Raw genomic sequence first — 17,138 nt, forward strand, 5'->3', positions numbered from 1 at the left:
CAGAGGAGCCTAGCAGGCAACATTCCACTGGTTTGCAGAGTCTGATGACAGCAACTGAGCACAAACACACACCCAGAACCCCTGGGAGGGAAGGGGAAGGCTGACAGGGAAGGGCTGGACCCTGAGAGGGTGCATCATTGTTGTGGGTTCAGGTGGACGGTGGCAGATCAGTGCCACTGGGGATGGGGGCAGTTATGGAGTTGGCCTCGGGGTTATCCCAGCCTAGGGAGGACGAGGAGCAGTTCTCACAGACTCCTCATTCATCCAAACTTGAGGGCTTGCTGCAGGGGCAGTGAGGTGAGATGCCCAGAGACCAGTTTCCCGGTGTGGGGCAGGGCTGGTATGAGCATGCGGCCGCAACAGGGAGTGCTGGGGCCTGGGACGTAGTAACCAGCCTGTCTGCCCCATTCTGATTCCATGTACTCGCCCCACCCTGTCCCTTAGATGTGCTGCTGTGTTCCCTGGACAGCTTGGAGCCACACGGTAGGAGGTTAGGCTCCCTCGTGACTCCATACCAGGAAATTACCCTTCTGTCCCCGATATAGTCAGAGAGCCTAGAGCGGGCGGCTCCCACCTGCTCCACTACGCACTGCAGGTGACGGTGCTGTTTTATTTTCATCACATTTATTTTCACGGTTACCACTGAAATAGCACAAGTAGTGCCTCTTTCCATTTGCAGGGATGACATAAAGGTCCCCTTTTGAATAAAAAGTGCATTTAGGTGTAAAAAGCCCAATTTGGAGAAACATCCTAAGTAAGTAATAAGGCAGGGGGTGCCGAGATTGACAGCAGACAGGCACGGACCTGAATGAGTCAGGTTTGGGAAGCGCCAGTCTGTGCTCTGAGGGTGCATGAGCGCGCGCATGTGCTCGCGCAAGAACGTGTGTGAGTGTGCCTGTGGTCCAGTGTGCATTCATTTCTGAAAGCCACCCCGCCCCCCCCCCCCCCCCTTCAATTGTGTCCTGACTTTTGGAGAATGACCCCAGTTATCCAGTCAGCACAGCTGCTGGAATTTAGCACCATTCTTGGCTCTGAGCCCCTGGGCAGCCATGGTGTCATTCGGAGGAACCCAAAGGGCAGCTTCAATAACTCACTAAAGGACTCGCAGGGCTCAGCAGAGCTGTTAGACATGTGGAGCAGCTTGTTGTCACTGAAGGACAACAGGAAGGAGTCCCAGATGCCCCTCAGAGCCGTGGGGCTCGCGGGGACAGTGCCAGATTCTCCCCGCAGGGAGGTGTTAGCGCACGGGGACGTATTGCCACCAGGGGCGCCCTTGAGCCTTGGTATCCGGGTTTTTACTGGCTGACCTCAGTCTCCAAGCTCCTGCAGAGGTCAAGCTGAGGCCCCACATGAACTTGCTTGCAGCAAAGATTACCCTGCGAGGCTCCAGGCCTCTCATCAAGCAGGATGTTCCAAGGGCTCAGAGGTCACCTCCCAGGAGGTACAGGGCGTGGACAAGCCAAATTCCCTCCTGTGACCTCTCCCCGTGCACGTGGTCCTAGTGGGGACACCTCAGCTGACTTGGCTCAGAGGTGGCGCCATGCTCCACTTCCCTGAGTCACATGGAATATCGGGTCACAGGACCCCGTCCCTGTGACTCCAGGGGACTTGCAGCCACTGGATGCGGGTCAGAGACAGTAGGAGAGTGTTCCTTCCCCTCCTGCATCTGTTCCTTTACCTCATAGCATTCGTTGTCATGACTTAAGAAAGCCCTTTCTTACCCTGTTTCCCAGTTACCACATCCTTTCTGTGGTTCTGTGGAACCTTCTAGAACCCTTCCACGCGGCCTCTGTATGGCTGTACCCCTTGCCCAATAGGCATCGGGCTTGTGTTCAGTCACAAAGAAGTTACAGCGGTGCTGATTCCCCCCAGGCCTGCTTTCCAAGTGGTCCCAGCCCTCAGGGCTCAGGGTGACTGGACCTCAGTCCCAGCCCTGGGCCAAGGGCAGGGGTCTCCCAATGGTCTTGCTACCTCTCCAAACATCACAGCAATGACAGTTATAGAAAAGATGAGAATCTGCCTGTAACAGACTTGTCCTTTGCCTCCTCCAAATCCGCTTCTCTTTCTTAGGGCAGTAGCTCCCGCTTCAATGTGGGGACCAATGGAAACATCCCACTTCTGCTGGAGTTGGTCACATGACCCAAGGCTAAGCCAATCAGAGCTTATGGTCAACTGGCCACAGTGATTGGATCAGGAAGATCATATGGTCTAGACCAGTTGAGTCTTGGAATTGCTTGAGGCCATGAGGGAAGAGTCAAGCTTCCCCACCCTACAGTAAAACTGCAAGTTTAGGAGCCTGGGGAGCTACACCATATTATCAACAGGAAGGAAGAGCTTGAACTCCCAGGGCTCACCTGCGAAACCCAAGAGAAAAATCCAGTGCAGGGCATGGCAGAGCTGTGAGGTGGGGAGGAACTGGGTTCTAGTGTCATGCTGTGAGCGCCTGGATCCAGCTGTCCCTGAATTCACTTGCAATAAATTACCAATAAATGAAAAAATAAATCCTCCAGACTCTGCAGTAAATTAGAATATGCACACATTCATTGTTGTTGTTTTAGTTACTAAGTCACATCCAAGTCTTTGCAACCCCAGGCTCCTCTGTCATCTGAGGACAGGAGCCTCTGTCCCCAGGCTCCTCCTGGGATTTCCCAGGCAAGAATACTGAAGTGGGTTGCCATTTCCTTCTCTAGGGTGGTCTTCCTGGCTCAGAGGTGGAATCCACGTCTCCTGCTTGGCAGGTGGATTCTTTACACCTACACGTATATATCTAAATTTTTTGCTTAAGCAAATTTGCATTGGCCTTTCTGATTTTTAAGTGTAAAGTGCTCCACCTGAAGTGTGTGGTGCGTCACTGCACACCCTCCTGTCCTCGGAAGCACCTCCTGGGTCTTGCTGGGCCTGGGATTTGCTCCAGTAGCAGGAGCAATTCTGACTTTCCCTTTGAGGATTCAGACCCGCCCTCTCCTCACAGAGCAGGCGGGCCACCTGTGAGGAACCTCAGTCTGCCAAAATAAAAACTGACGGAGCGATCAATCCCAGTTGTCATTCTCACGTTACAAAAGAAGACATCAGGGCGAACTTTGCAAGAGCTGACATTTACAATCCACCTTAATTGATAGAAACCTGATTTACAGAAACTCTGATCTGCAGGGGCAGAGCTCTCTGCCTCCCTGAATTAGAGAATGTGGATTTTATTTAGTTACTTGTTTGTTTATATACAAATTCTTCCCCCAGAAAAGAAATGAGAAGTCTTTGGCACCAGGCACCCCTATCCCCATGGGCAATGTGGCTGGGGAACTAGAAATAAAAAGAGGCCTTCCCATTCCCCTCCCCAGGCCCCCTCCTTCATATCCCTCCCCCATACCCTTCCCCCTCTCCCCTCCTCCCCATACTCTCTACCCTGGGCCTCTCTGGAGCTTACTGCCTCCAGTCACTCAGCCCAGAGCTTCCCTCTATGCTCAGCGGCTGCATCTAGGGGATTATTCAAGGCATCGTGCGAGCATTGCATAAAACATGGGCCCCAGTTTGCTGAGTTGGTAAGACTTAAAACCCAATTTTAAATGACTTAAGAAAAAAAAGGGGGGGGGGGGAATTTATTGGCCCAGGCACTGAATGGTAGGCTTTCAGGTGTGGCTTGATCTAGGGGATGCTGCTGTTGCCATCAGCTCTGCCTGCCTTTAAGTTGGCCCCAGGATCAGTCAGGATCCTGGAATGAAACTGATGGCATCCTCAGGTGGGATGTAGGCAGAATCTAGGAAACCCATGAGGGATGTTGAGGCATCAGAGAGTATAGCAATAAGTGCTCAATAAAATGCAGTAGCCTTGTGCCTTATGTTCTGCAGTGGGGTGGGGGAGTGTCAGAAAATCTTTTCTGAGAAAGGTCATGTGTTAAAAATAAAACAAACCCCTCACTGTTTATTCTCACAACGATACCACACTCAACAACAACTCTGGTATCAGATATGTAAGTTTCCCCCTCACTGACCAATTCTCTGACACCAGCTGCATGTCCTACAGTTCAATTCTGTTCTGACACCATCTGCTTGGAGTCAGTGTTAGACCCTACAGGTGAAACTCAGATGTCAATCTCAAATCTAGGCTGCCCCTGGCACTTCTGACCCCTCCTTGGCTTCAGACACTTGCTAGAACTGCTCACAGAACTCAGGGAAACACCTGTGTTTACTGGCCTCTTCTGTAATAAAGATATGATAAAGGTCACAGAGGGACAGCCAGATGGGGAGTGCTCAGGGACATCTGGGAGGGTCCCAAGCACAGGAGATTCTCCTGGAGGAGTACCCATCCTCCCAGCTTCCCAGGCACTCGTCAGAAAGAACCCGCCTGCCAATGCAGGTAGATATAGGAGACGCAGGTTTGATCCTTGGGTCTGGAAGATTCCCTGGAGGAGGGCACGGCAACCCACTACAGTATTCTTGCCTGGAGAATCCCATGGACAGAGAAGTCTGGCAGGCTACAGTCCATGGGATCACAAAGAGTAAGACACGACTGAAGTGACTTAGCATGCAACCTCTTGGCACGGGTTATTTGGGAACCCAGAAACTCTGAATCACCTACTTTAGAGACTTTCATAAATGCTTCATCACATAGGCACGGTCCATTTTTAGCTTCATTTTCAGCCCCTTCCTCCCTGGACGGTGGAGATGGGGGTGAGTGTTCTAACTTCTAATCATGGTTTGGTCCTTTTGGTGACCAGTCCCCAAGCAGGACCCACCCAGAATCACCTCATTAGAATAAAACTTCTTCCCTAAACCCAGGAGCTTTCAAGGCACTCAGGAGCTCAGTGTAGGCATTCTGACTTCGCCCATCACCCTGGAGGTTCCAAGGGTGTCTCCCTGTGTCAGGAGATGGGGGCAGAGACCAGTATGTATTTCTCATAATTTCATGAAGCAGAGAGTAAACGTTTCAGGCTTTTGGGCAGGGTTGAGAGCAGCCACAGTTGATATGTAAGCGAACAGGCTTGGCTATGACCCCACAGAACTATTTACACCATCAGGAAGCAGCCTGTGCCTGGCAAGTTTTCCTGGTCTTACCTTCCTCACATCACCCGGTTGACATGTCACATTTTTCAAAGGTGGATTCAAAATCCTTCTCTGGAGCCCTGCCCCGCCTTCATCAAGAGGTGTAGAGAGTGTCCCTCTGCTTGCAATTGGGTGGGCTTGAGACACGCCAGCCAGCATGCCTGCCCCAGGCCCCCCAACAGCCCAGCCCACAGTACCTGATCTGATATTGCCAGCTGAGGCTTCTAGGGGCCACGAGAGGGACTCAGAGGACAAAGTGATGCGCTAAGGATGCCTGGCGCCCGAGGGAGGAGGTCCGAGCCTGGCCCTGCGGTGAGACTGATACGGGGCTTGCGAGGCTGACAGTGGCAGCTGACATGTCATGGCCATGCCTGGTGCTTTTGAGGCCCTCAGCAAACGTCCATGGAGGATTAAATGAGCAAATGCACAAATCCAAGCTCGGTCTATGCCCGTTGGAAACTTTCAGAGTTTGGTTTCCTGAGCAACCTTTAGCTCCTGGAGCCCATCCATCCAATCGGAAACTGCCCTACTGATTGGTTCTGGCAGGTGTGGTCCTCAGAATCACACGAGGGTAGGAGCATCACACGTGTGGATGTGTGCTAATCCCAGCTGGCACCCCCTTCCACTCTCAACCCAAAGTTCTCTCTACCTTTCTCCATTAGGTACACTATCGATTTCCCTTTGTCTGGAGGTAGAGAGGTTTTCTAATTAAGCAGCAGCTTTAATTATGCCACAAAGCACATAGCATAGATCTTGATTATTAAGACTGGGCCTTGGATAATGGAAGGAAGACTGGCAAACCCAAATTAAACAGCATCATAAAGATGAATGGCCTCATCTGAGACCCCATCCTGCCCCCCATTAGGTGCTGGCGAAGACTTAGTGCCTGTTAGTCGTCTCCGCTGCGCACGGCTTGGCTGTCAAGTGTAATAAGTGCAGATTTAGTGGATGGCGACTGTGAGGCACTGGAGGCAGGCCCCGCATGCCGATCGGACTCCACGCAGTGGCTCCGACACCGCTGCTGGAGGGCTGAGGCTCTGCAAGTGGAGGTGTGTCCCAGACGGATGGGATGGGATGGAAAGTGTGGGGTTGTCATGGAAACATGCCGGTTTCTTTTCTCCTCGGGTGGAACTGCTGCAGCCAGTTGACCCTCTTCCCCTCGCACCAGCTCCCAGAGCCCCTGGAGCCTCGTCTGTGCTCAGGGAAAGAGGTGTCTAGGGAGGGCGGGGACCCATCAGGTGAGCCCGCTTCTCAGCGTGGGATGGTCACTGCTGGGAGCAGGCCCCCGCCCTCTTGCTCTCCTGCAGGCTGGGCTCTCCCTTGGAGCCATCTGGTCCCCTGGCAGCAGGTCTAAGGCTTTAACAGTTTCAGGAGACAGGAGAAACAGGGCCACCTCCCCCGTGGCTCCATCTCAGCTGGGGATGTGCTGGATGGCAGAGCAGGGCCCAGTCAATGTGGGACTGGATGAACAAACAGCTGGGGTCCCGTGTTTCCCTTCCCTTCCACCGTCCTCCCCATGGGCTCACCGAGCATCCTCAGAGGCCCTGCTGGGGCTTCTGGAGCAACAGAATGAAGACATCGGTGCTGGGTTGGACTCCTGCATGTGAAGGGTCATTGGCCTCTGGCCCAGCGACCTCAGGAACTGTCTGAGGGAGGGCCTGGAGGGACCGGAGGTCATAGTCCCTGAAGATCGCACACTTGGGCCCTGATGGACCTTGCTGCCAGGCAGAGGCACTCCAGGAGGCCCAGGGCTCCTCTGTAGCATTGCACCCAGGGATTTTCAGCCTGGCCACTGGTGCAGTCCACTCGCTTTCCTGGGTGTGGGCAGGCCTCAGGGCACCTGGATAGCGACCATGCCCTTCAGCCCACAATTCCAAGTGTGACTGTCCCACCGGGCCTCTTATGAGGGGGATGTGGGAGGGGTCTTTCTCTGCACGGCCCAACGTTCTGTTTCTGACTGGCTTTTGCTCTGAGCTCTGAAGGTGTGTTTGCTCTGCTACTGCTGCTAAGTCACTTCAGTCGTGTCCGACTCTGTGCTACCCCATAGACGGCAGCCCACCAGGCTCCCCCCGTCCGTGGGATTCTCCAAGCAAGAACACTGGAGTGGGCTGCCATTTCCTTCTCCAAGATATGAAAGTGAAAAGTGAAAGTGAAGTCGCTCAGTTGTGTCCAACTCTTGGCAACCCCATGGACTGCAGCCCACCAGGCTCCTCCGTCCATGGGATTTTCCAGGCAAGAGTACTGGAGTGGGGTGCCATTGCCTTCTCCTGTGTGTGCTCAGATCTCCTCAAATATGTGGTGTCAAGATCATGCATCGCAGCCCATGTGTCTCTCCGAGGGTTTGTGCAAGTCAGCCTGCAGCTGCTTACTGCATGCAAGTGGGGGCCTGGGTGTGGAAGAGTGAGCACTTGATCTGTGCTTGCCCTTAGCTCCACGCGCAGGTGCCTCCAATAAACGGGAGCCATTTGGCTTCCCTCAAATCTGCCTGCTAGTGGGGGGCACACGGGTTTGATCCCTGGTCTGGGAAGATCCCACATGCCTCAGAGCAACTAAGTCCTTGTGCCACAGCTGCTGAGCTGGTGCTTAAAGCCGGAGAGCCAAAACGAGAGAAGCCACCACCACGAGAAGCCTGGGCACTGCAACTAGAAATTAACCCCACTTGCCACAACTAGAGAAAGCCCTCCATCAACAACAAAGACCCAGTAGAGCCAAAAATCATTAAAAATAAATAAATAAACGAAATGTGAGCCGTTAACATCTCCACGGAGTGCAGCCGTGTGCAAGGTGCCCTATGTGTGCACGCATGAGAATGCACGCATGGGCATGTGTAATACGTGTGTGTACATCTATGTTGTGTGTATGTGTGTTTGCATAGTGTTTTACTTGTGTGAAAGTGAAAGTTGCTCAGTCATGTCTGACTCTGTGTGTGGGCTTCCTCAGTAGCTCAGCTGGTAAAGAAAGAATCCACCTGCCATGCAGGATACCCCGGTTCAATCCTGGGTCAGGAAGATCCGCTGGAGAAGGGATAAGCTACCCACTCGAGTATTCTTGGGCTTACCTGGTGGCTCAGCTGATAAAGAATCTGCCTGTGATGTCGGAGGCCTGGGTTCAGTCCCTAGGTTGGGAAGATTCCCTGGAGAAGGGAACAGTTACCCACGCCGGTATTCTGGACCGGAGAATTCCATGGACATGGGGTCGCAAAGAGTCGGACACGACTGAGCAACTTTCACTTCACTATTACTTGTGTGCATGTGTGCTTATACATCTGTGCAGTGTATGCACACAAGTGCGTGTGTGTGCACATACATACTGTTTCTGGGAGGTCTTGTAGCTAACTCCCTGGACAGAAGGATGGACTCAGTCTTGGAAAGACCCAAGCAGGAGGCTCTGGTGTTTCTCATCATGCTGGTCTCCAGTTCCTACCTTCCCTAGCAGCCTCATCTGTGCTGGTTTTCTGTGGGGGCTGCTCTGCCCCTGTGCCCATCAGAATCCTGCCTTGGGCACTGTGGTGGCCCGAGCTAGCTGGGGATTCCAGGCTCACCTTGATGTCCCTGAGAGGGCAGGAGCATGTTGACCCAGCAGGCAGATCCCACTGCCTTGGTGACAGGCTTCCTAGAACCCTCCTGGCAGCTGTTCCCTGAAACATCAGTCTCAGCTTCCCCAGCCTGTGCTCAGCCCAGACCTGTCTCCTCCGCTCGGAGATGGATGTGTGTCCTGTTGTCACCAGGCGAAGCTTGCTGTCCCCCTGGGAAGCCACTGCCACTTCATCCCCTCTCCATCCTGCATTTATCTCTCCAGCAGCACAAAGGGCGTCGCCATAAATTTCCATTAGTGTCGCTGCCATGGCCCCGCTTCCCGTGAGGCCAGCCGGGACACTGCCTGCTGCGCATTCCAGCCACGACCTCGGAAGTGGCTTCGAGAGCTCATAACCGCCTGTGGCTCTCCGGGTCTATAAATCCTCTGCCAAACGGCTTGGTGGTTGAGAATGTCTGACTTCTCTGGCTCCAGGTGGGGCACGCAAAGGCCAAGTCAGAGCCTCTTGGTGGGCGGGGGACAGAGCACACAGCCCAACCCCTCCTGCAACTGTGATCTGGCGGGCATGGGGGCGAGTGTGTAGCCCACCACTGTGGGCTACACACTGCAGGAAGCCTCCACTGTGTGCCCAGCACTGTGCAGGATGCCATGAGTCCAAGAGAAAGATGGAACTGCCAGGCTTTGGGGAACATACCTGTCGCGGTTACAGCTGCTGCTCAGTCAGCTGTGTTAATGGACTCGGAGGCAAGGGGTCAGACCGGGTGCAGAGGAAATTGACTCTCTGAGCGATGCCTTCTGGGACTGCTCTGGGAAGGAGTGATGTTGGCGGGGGGGCTCAGCCATGGGGGCTGGAGTCACCTGGGGGTATCATCATATACATGCCTGCCAGCAGATGTACAGTCCACCGAGCACCCACACAGGGCCCCTTTGCATGGCCTGCATCTCCTCACAGCCTGGCATTCAGGGCAGAGTCCGGTTCCCTCTGTGGTACCACTTGGCCCCAGAACAGAGTCCCAGCACACGGAACCTTGTTGCTCTTCATGGCTCAGCTCAGAAGCCAAGTGGCATCCCTTGCCTGCATTCTGTTGGCAAGAGGCTGCTGAGCCCCTGAGGTTTGAGGGGAGGGAGGCAAAGTGCCAGGAGGGTTGGGAGCTGATGTTGCAGCATCTTTGGAAAGCATAATCTGCCAGAACACCCATCTCAGACTGTCGTGGGGTAACATTTGCGGGTACAGGGGCTAGATGACATTTCAAGGTAGAAGTGGGATTCCCCCTAAAAAGAATGGATGTTCCATGTCAGAAAGAATGCTTTCAGGTGAAAAACCCAGGAACTCAGGAGTGACTGCAACTATAATGGAATTCCTAATTTCAAATAACAAGAAGTCCACAGGCTTGGTGGGGGGACAAAGCTGTGCATTGGTGGCTCAGTGACATCACCAGGGACCTCTACTCTTTCCAACTCTCTGCTCTGCCAAACCCAGTGCGTTGGGCTTATGCTCCTCCTGGTCACAGTATGGCTGCTGCGGCTCTCAGCATCACATCTTCATAAGTCAAATTTCCAAAGGGCTAGAATAAATACGCTCCTACATCTTGTTGCTCTTTAAGAACAGAGGAAGCTTCCCAGGGCCCCTAGCAGGTTTCCTCTCATGTGTCCTAGGTTGTTGTGTGTCTCTTCTGTGAACCATGAAAGGCAAGGATGCTTTCCTGCTCCTTCTCAGAGCCCCTGCAGAGTTTGGTTTGTTCAGTCTCTGCCTCACAGGATGATGGGGACACCCGAATCTTGGAGATGGGAGTTTGCTGAGAATTTAACTGAAGGGGTTTGCAGTTGGTTCTCCCCTCCTCTTGAGGCAACCAAGGTTCCAAGCTGGGACTGTGTGTGTCCCAGACAAGGACAGGGTTAGGATGAAGCAGCTGGTGTCATCTCCACCAACAATATGATAAAAGCCCCTAGCTCACCTGGACAGGGACATCTTGAGATGGAATGTGCTATGGGACATTCCAAGGCAGTGGCCAGGCTAACCCCTGTGAGCACTGAACCCACCAGCTCCCCTGTCTTCCCCTCTCTGCATGCTCAGGGACTCCAGGATGCTGCAGCCAGGCAGACCCTTCCTGAGGGGCATCCTTGATTTCAGACAAGTGCATCCCTGCATCACGCACATTTTAGGACCTGTGCTGGATCAGGACTCCTTCCATCACAAGTGACAGAAAATCCATCTCAAACTGTCTTATACTGGAAAAAGAGAGAAAAAAGGAGAGACAGGGAGGGGACATATGATTCCTGCAACTACAAAGTCTGGAGGAAGCACTGGCTTCATGTCAAGTTGGATTTGAGGATCAGCTGACGTCATCTGGACCTGGCATCTCACCGTCTCTCTGCTCTGCTCTTGCCTCCTGGCTTCATCCTGACCACTGGAAGCAAAATGAATGCAGCTGCTCCAGCCGCACATCTTATCTCCCCAAGGCCTCAGACAACATTTCTGTGGCTCTGTGTGTCTATTCCTGAGGCTATTGGTGAAACGCCTGATTCAGGCCTACTCACGTCCCTCACTGCATCCAGGGGCTGAGACTTAGAATGTGATGATGGGAAGTGGACTTCATGTGTTACTGGGGAAGAGGAAAGGGCTGAGTTGGACCACAGCAAATGTCCTCAGCCCGAGACAGGATGGACAGGACTCTGGCTGGCGTTACGTTTTCAGGGGGAGGAAGGGACCTCAAGAGAGTTGCACTGCAACAGGTGTCAGTCACCAGGCACACTGGGATGGGTGCCGAGAGCCTGATGATTCTAGAATGGTTGCCGAATTCAAGCGCTCCAGGGTCAGACCTCAGATCCTGGACCAGGGCTCCTTACTGGGTAATGTCACCTCAGGGCACATTTAGAGATGTTTGGAGGCACTCTGGATTGTCTCAACCTGGGTGGGGGCCAGGGATGCTGCTAAACACTGCCATGTACAGGACAACCCCCACAACAGAGAATTAACCGAATTATCCTGCCCCAAAATTCCAGAGTGCTGAGCCTGGGAAAACCTGGTCTGGATGGATTACTCATGGCTCAGCAGGGACTGAAGAGTCCCCCGAATAAAGCAAATGCCCCCAAGGGGGGTACACAACTCCTCTGTCAAGGGCTCATGGGTGTGTGTGGCATGTGTGAGTGTGGGCATGCGTGTGCCCATGTGGGGTATACGTGCACACGTATCCTCAAATTCAGCTTGAACCTCACTCACGTTTAGACTTCTGATGTTTCCCCCATTCAGAATTATCCAGAGGTTTGTCCATATGAGCCACAGCTTTAAATGTGCATCGCACAGCCCACCTTTGAATCCACCAGGAGCTGTGATGATATGTGTTAAAGCCTTTGGAGCGTCTGCAGTCCTAGGTGCTGGTGAGGCAGTGACCAGACAAATTGGAAGCCCTGCCTGGGGCTCCCAGCCTGGGAGGCAGGGAAGAGTAGCAGTCAGTGATGTGGCCACATAGGGGAGACGTGTGCCAGGCAGGGAGGGCACGCAAAGGCCCTGAGGCAGGAGCAGACTCTTGTGCTCTTGAGGGGCCATGAGGGGCCATCAGGTGAGCAAGAGGGAAAATACAGAGGTCAGGTCAGAGGGGACCCAGCTCACATCCCAGAGATTGTGCCTTAGTGGGTGGTGAGCACATGCAGGAAGAGGGTCAAGGGAGAGGTGGGGGAGGCCAAAGTCAAGGCCAAGGCTTTGCCAGAGGGGGTGGGGCTGGAAAGGGATGAGTTCATCGCAAAGGGGAGCAGAGAGGGTAGTAGCAGGAGGGAGGGGGTCAGGAGACAGGGTCTTGTTCTCTCCTTACCTGTGACTGTCTAGGGAAGGGTGGGGACACCCCGCTGCGGGTTTGAACATAAAAATGTGATGCTGATGTAACATTCAGTGTCAAGCTGAGATCATTATAGTGTATCACGTGGTCTTCCCTGTTTTACAGTAAGCAACGAGCGTGTGGGTGTGCCCTGGGTCTCCCTCCCCCTCCGGAGGCCCCGGGTGGGGATGATGGAGGTCCTTCTCCCTCTTTGCCCATGTCCCCCGCTCTGTCCCCTGCATCTGCCCCACTCCTGGGCCCATTCTGGGTCACTGTGATTACAAGCTCTCAGAGCTGCCCTCTTGCTGAACTCTGATTCTTTCCAAACTCTGTCAACTTGGTTTATTTTCTGTCTGACAGAAATAGAGCTTTTAATTACAGAGAAGAGCCCTCTGGTTCTACTTAGACAGACTTATTCCAGGACCGCTGCGTGGTGGTCAGTTTTGTTTCCACCATCACATCCAGCCCCTCCCTGGCTCCAGTGCGGGGCGGGGAGGCCACTGAGCCCTGAAACTGAACGCTGATTCAGGCACAGAAAGAGATGTGGAAACACAGTGCCACAGCTGGGAGGAGAAGCAGGCACATCGTGGGACAGGCTGGCCCGGCGGCCAGTGGAGCTTGTGCTGGTACAAAGGCAGGACCAGAGGGGCTCGGCCCAAGGTCAAGTTCATGTGCGCTACGGGCTGGGTACCTGGGATCAGAGACTATTAAGAAAAGCATAGGGGAGGCAGCACTTTGGACGGTAACATTCCTGATCTCCAGCGGGGTATTAGCACAGGTTTCTTACTGCCTCACTGACATCTCACCTACTTGTGTGTGATAAACAAACCCTTCTATCGGCCCAATATTTATTTTTTTAATTTTTATTTTTTGTCGCCACTGCAAAGCTTGTGGAATCTTGGTTCCCCGATCAGGCATTGGCTTTGGGCCCTCAGCAGTGAACGAAGAGCCCTAACCACTGAACTGCCAGGGAACACCCTCTGCTCAATATTTAACACAAACAATTTTATTTTCCAACTGAGAAGGGGATTATATGCTAAGGAAAACAGATTATTTTTATGCAAATTTGTGCTGGAGAAAAATGAGCCACCTCTATTGCACGATTTCTAACTTAAATAACAATTTGTAAGCTGCAAATGTTTGCAACGGGTGTGATTTGTTAAGTGTAGACAAACAATAAAGTGAGACAGCTCATCGCCCAGTGGGAAACCTGCTGTACACACTCCCAGCCAATGGAACGGCCCGGTCCCTGCCTGGCTGAGCCCTACTTATCTTTTGGATTTTTCTGTGGGCTGAGTTCTGTGCCCCCGCAAATCCATATGTTAGAGTCCTCACCCCAGGACCTCAGGATGTGATTGTATGTGGAGGTGGGGCTTATAAATGGGTGACCGAGGTAAAGTGAGGCTCCAAAGTGGGGTTAATCCCACAGGACTGGTGTCCTTATGGGAGGAGATCTGGACAGAGACACACAGGGACAACTGTGTAGGGATGCAGGGAGGAGATGGCTGTATACATCAAGGAGAGAGGCCTCAGAGACCAGCCTCGGCCTTGGCCTTCCAGCCTCTGGACCTGGGACTATAAATATCTGGGTGTATGTTTCCGGGGCCCAAATGGACTGACTGTTCTGGGACCCCCACACCTCCTCCGCTGCCTTGTCCAAAGACACCTCCCTGTGACCACTCTTCACCCCGTCACCCCACTCTATCCTCTGCAGTCAAAACCTTTGTGTCCATGCTCACCCCCCAACCCCCGTGCCCTCACAAGTGGAAGCCGTGGGGGTGGGCACCTCGTCCCTTCTGGCCTGTACGGCCTCCAGCCCCTGGAAGGAGTCTCATGTGAGGTGTGTCCCCAGGAGACGGCTGCAGACGCTGGTGGCTTCTCCACAGGCAGCGCCAGGTGGCTGTTGCCGGTTGAAACGTCTTTTAGAAGAGAAGTTTGTGGCCCAGTGGCCAAGCCGGAGAGGTCCCTGGCCTCCTAACCTGGTCATGGAGGGAGAGGAAGGGGGACGAGAGCTCCCACGCCCTCCAGACTCCGCCAGCTTCCTCCACACCCTGAACACAGTGGAGGTTCTTGCTGCGCTGAGGTCGTTGTGCATTGAGACGGGGGCGGGGGAGCCCATGAGTGTCAGGACTCGGCCATGTATGACCCATTTACTTGTTCTTTCTTCCCCTTGTCAACAAGTGCTCGTAAGCCCTACTGTGTGACCAGCTCTGGGGTCTTGGGGTACAGCAGTGAAGGAGCCTGCTCTTGGGGGGCCTGCAGTGGGGGGCGAGAGACCCTAAAGAAGCCATGTGAGGACGCCTGAGGATGGCGGGCTGGGAAGAAGGTGCAGGACTGACAGCGCCCAGGCCTTTGGGATGGGGAGGCGGTGGGGGGCATTGCAGCCCCTCCCCCACAGGCCCCCAAGAACCCCTCCTCCAAACCCATCCTTCCTGTCTGCAACTGCAGCCGCGGTCACTCTCAAGATAGATTTCCTTCCTCAAGGTGTGTTGGGTTTTTTTTTTCCTGTTTTACACATTTTGCAGGTTCATGAAAATCGTACATTCCAACTTTCTTCCTCCACAGAAAAATGGAGTGAAGTCTTCTTGTCAGAAAGCATTTTCCTGAGTGATGAACTCTCCCTGCAGCACCGCAGCCCATACCCATGTGACAGTGACGCAGGGCTCTCCTTAGTCATAGAGTCAGGCAGGCGCTCTAACCCCAGCTGGGAGCAGGCAGGAGGGAGGGCCCCCCTCAAGGCTAGCTCCCCGCTGGCTGGGGGCAGCCAGCACCACCTCTGAGGGCAGCACTCACTACAGGAGGGGGGAGTTAACCGCCAGGACCTTCACATTTCTGTTAGGGCTGCTGAGGGAGCTGGAGGGCTGAGATACACAGAGCAAGTGCTGTGCGCTGGAGACCCTCAGCTGTTGCTATCATCCTGACTGGTTGTTATCATGATTGATAATCCATTAGTATTAGTTATTATCACAGTTGGTTATCATCAGTATCAGTTGTCCTCCTTCTTATTTATTATCATGATCAGTTATTCTCATAATTGATTATTATAGTTATTGGTTACCATCATGGTTGGTTATGCCCAGTATTGGTCATCTTTCTCAAACAGCTCTACCTTGTTCTCACCCTTAGCCCCCAACAACTACAATGAGCCCCCATTTTTATTTTTATTAGTATTTATTTTTGTTTATTTGTTGACTGCATAGGGTCTTAGTTGTAGCAGGTAGGATCTAGTTCCTTGACCAGGGATCAAACCCAGGATCCCTGTATTGGGAGTGTAGAGTGTTAGCCACTAGACCACCAGGGAAGTCCCCCCCCACACCACCATCTTTAAATAAAGCTCTTTCTCCAGTTGTGGGATAAGCATGACTGATCATGGGCTAAGTGTGTCCCCCCAAAGATGTCCAAATCTACCTGCCAGGACCTCAGAATGTCTCTGAATAGGAAATGGGGTTGTTGAAGGTGTAATTAGTTAAGATGAGGTCATACTGGAGCAGTGTGACCCCTAACCTAATGACTGGTTAGCTGATGAGAATAGGAAGCACATGGATGGATGGGGAGGAGGCTGTGATGGGAGTGGGTCGCTCCCAGTGTGGGCCCCCTGGGACTGCTCAGGTCACAGGCCCGCAGACCCAGCCCAGCCTGTGAAATTTCTGCTTCATAAAAATCTAAAGTTCTCTGTTTTGCAAATACATGACCACTTTCTGTAAATGTCCTATGAGCCTAAGGAAAACAAAAAATTTCCCTGAAGGAATTAGGGGCTTCTTTATGTAAATTCCTTCATGGTCTTACTTTTTCAGTCTGCCCAGTCTGAAGGTGATGCACACTTATGGTTTCATCAGACTCTCCTTACTTTTCTAGTAATTTTTCCTTTTACACCCAGGTGCCAGTTCACTTTGGGATAACGGTTTATAATTATTCTGTCTCCTTCATAAAGAGCCTTCTCCATCCTATGTGATATCTGTGCTGAAAGTCTGGCTTAGAGAGGCAGTATTTGTCTGGCATCTCTTTCTCACTTGTTTATATTTCCAATCTTTTTTTTTAAAAAAAATCACTCTATTTTAATTGTGTTTATTATAAACCATAAACCAGAGCTGTGTGTGAATGAATATGTAAGTGAATGTGTGCAAGTGTGTGTGTGTACATTAGTGTGTATGTATCTAACTTCATTGAACAGCCTCTGCTATTTTAAAGAGAGAATTAGTTTGCTTACATTTATTGTAGCAGCCAACATACTTGAGTTCCTTCTGTCTTACTTTATTACCCTCTTCAATTTTTGTTCCTTTTCCCCCCACTTCTCTATTTTTGATAATTCCCCATGTTTCCTTGTGAATTTATTCCACTGTATTATTACATTAGCAGGCACTCACCGGCCTCATCCCACGCTCAATTATGGAATATTCTGCTTTCCCTGCTCCCTTCATTTCCCCTCCCACATCCCTACTTCCAAGATAAGACCTTTGGAGAAGATACTTCATCCTTCTATTTCATCTTGACGCTGAGGTTAAGCGGAGGCCACAACTAGGCCGTCCCATGCAGGCATCTCTCGTAGTTCAACAGCCCTCGTCGGACACTTGTGTACTTGTCACCAGTGTTGCTCAGGTCTCACTTCGGAGGACAGTGTCCCTTGAGCATAGGACCTTCCCTGTAGACGCCCTCTGTCTAGCAGCCACCAACACCATGACCAGCTGGGGCACAGATAGAGCTGGGCATGGGGAGTGGCTGATGTGGGCTCCAGGCTGGGGCTCTCCTGGACCCTCCA

The 17,138-nt window shown here is 52.5% G+C and overlaps 1 protein-coding gene across 1 annotated transcript in view; it reads left to right on the plus strand.

Annotated features, from left to right (window-relative positions):
- The window catches only part of GALNT9 (polypeptide N-acetylgalactosaminyltransferase 9), a 118,582-nt gene that overhangs the window by 34,480 nt on the left and 66,964 nt on the right, over nt 1-17,138 (plus strand). The window lies entirely within an intron of this gene.

Source organism: Budorcas taxicolor, chromosome 17 (genome assembly GCF_023091745.1).
Source record: "Budorcas taxicolor isolate Tak-1 chromosome 17, Takin1.1, whole genome shotgun sequence".
NCBI lineage: Eukaryota > Metazoa > Chordata > Mammalia > Artiodactyla > Bovidae > Budorcas > Budorcas taxicolor.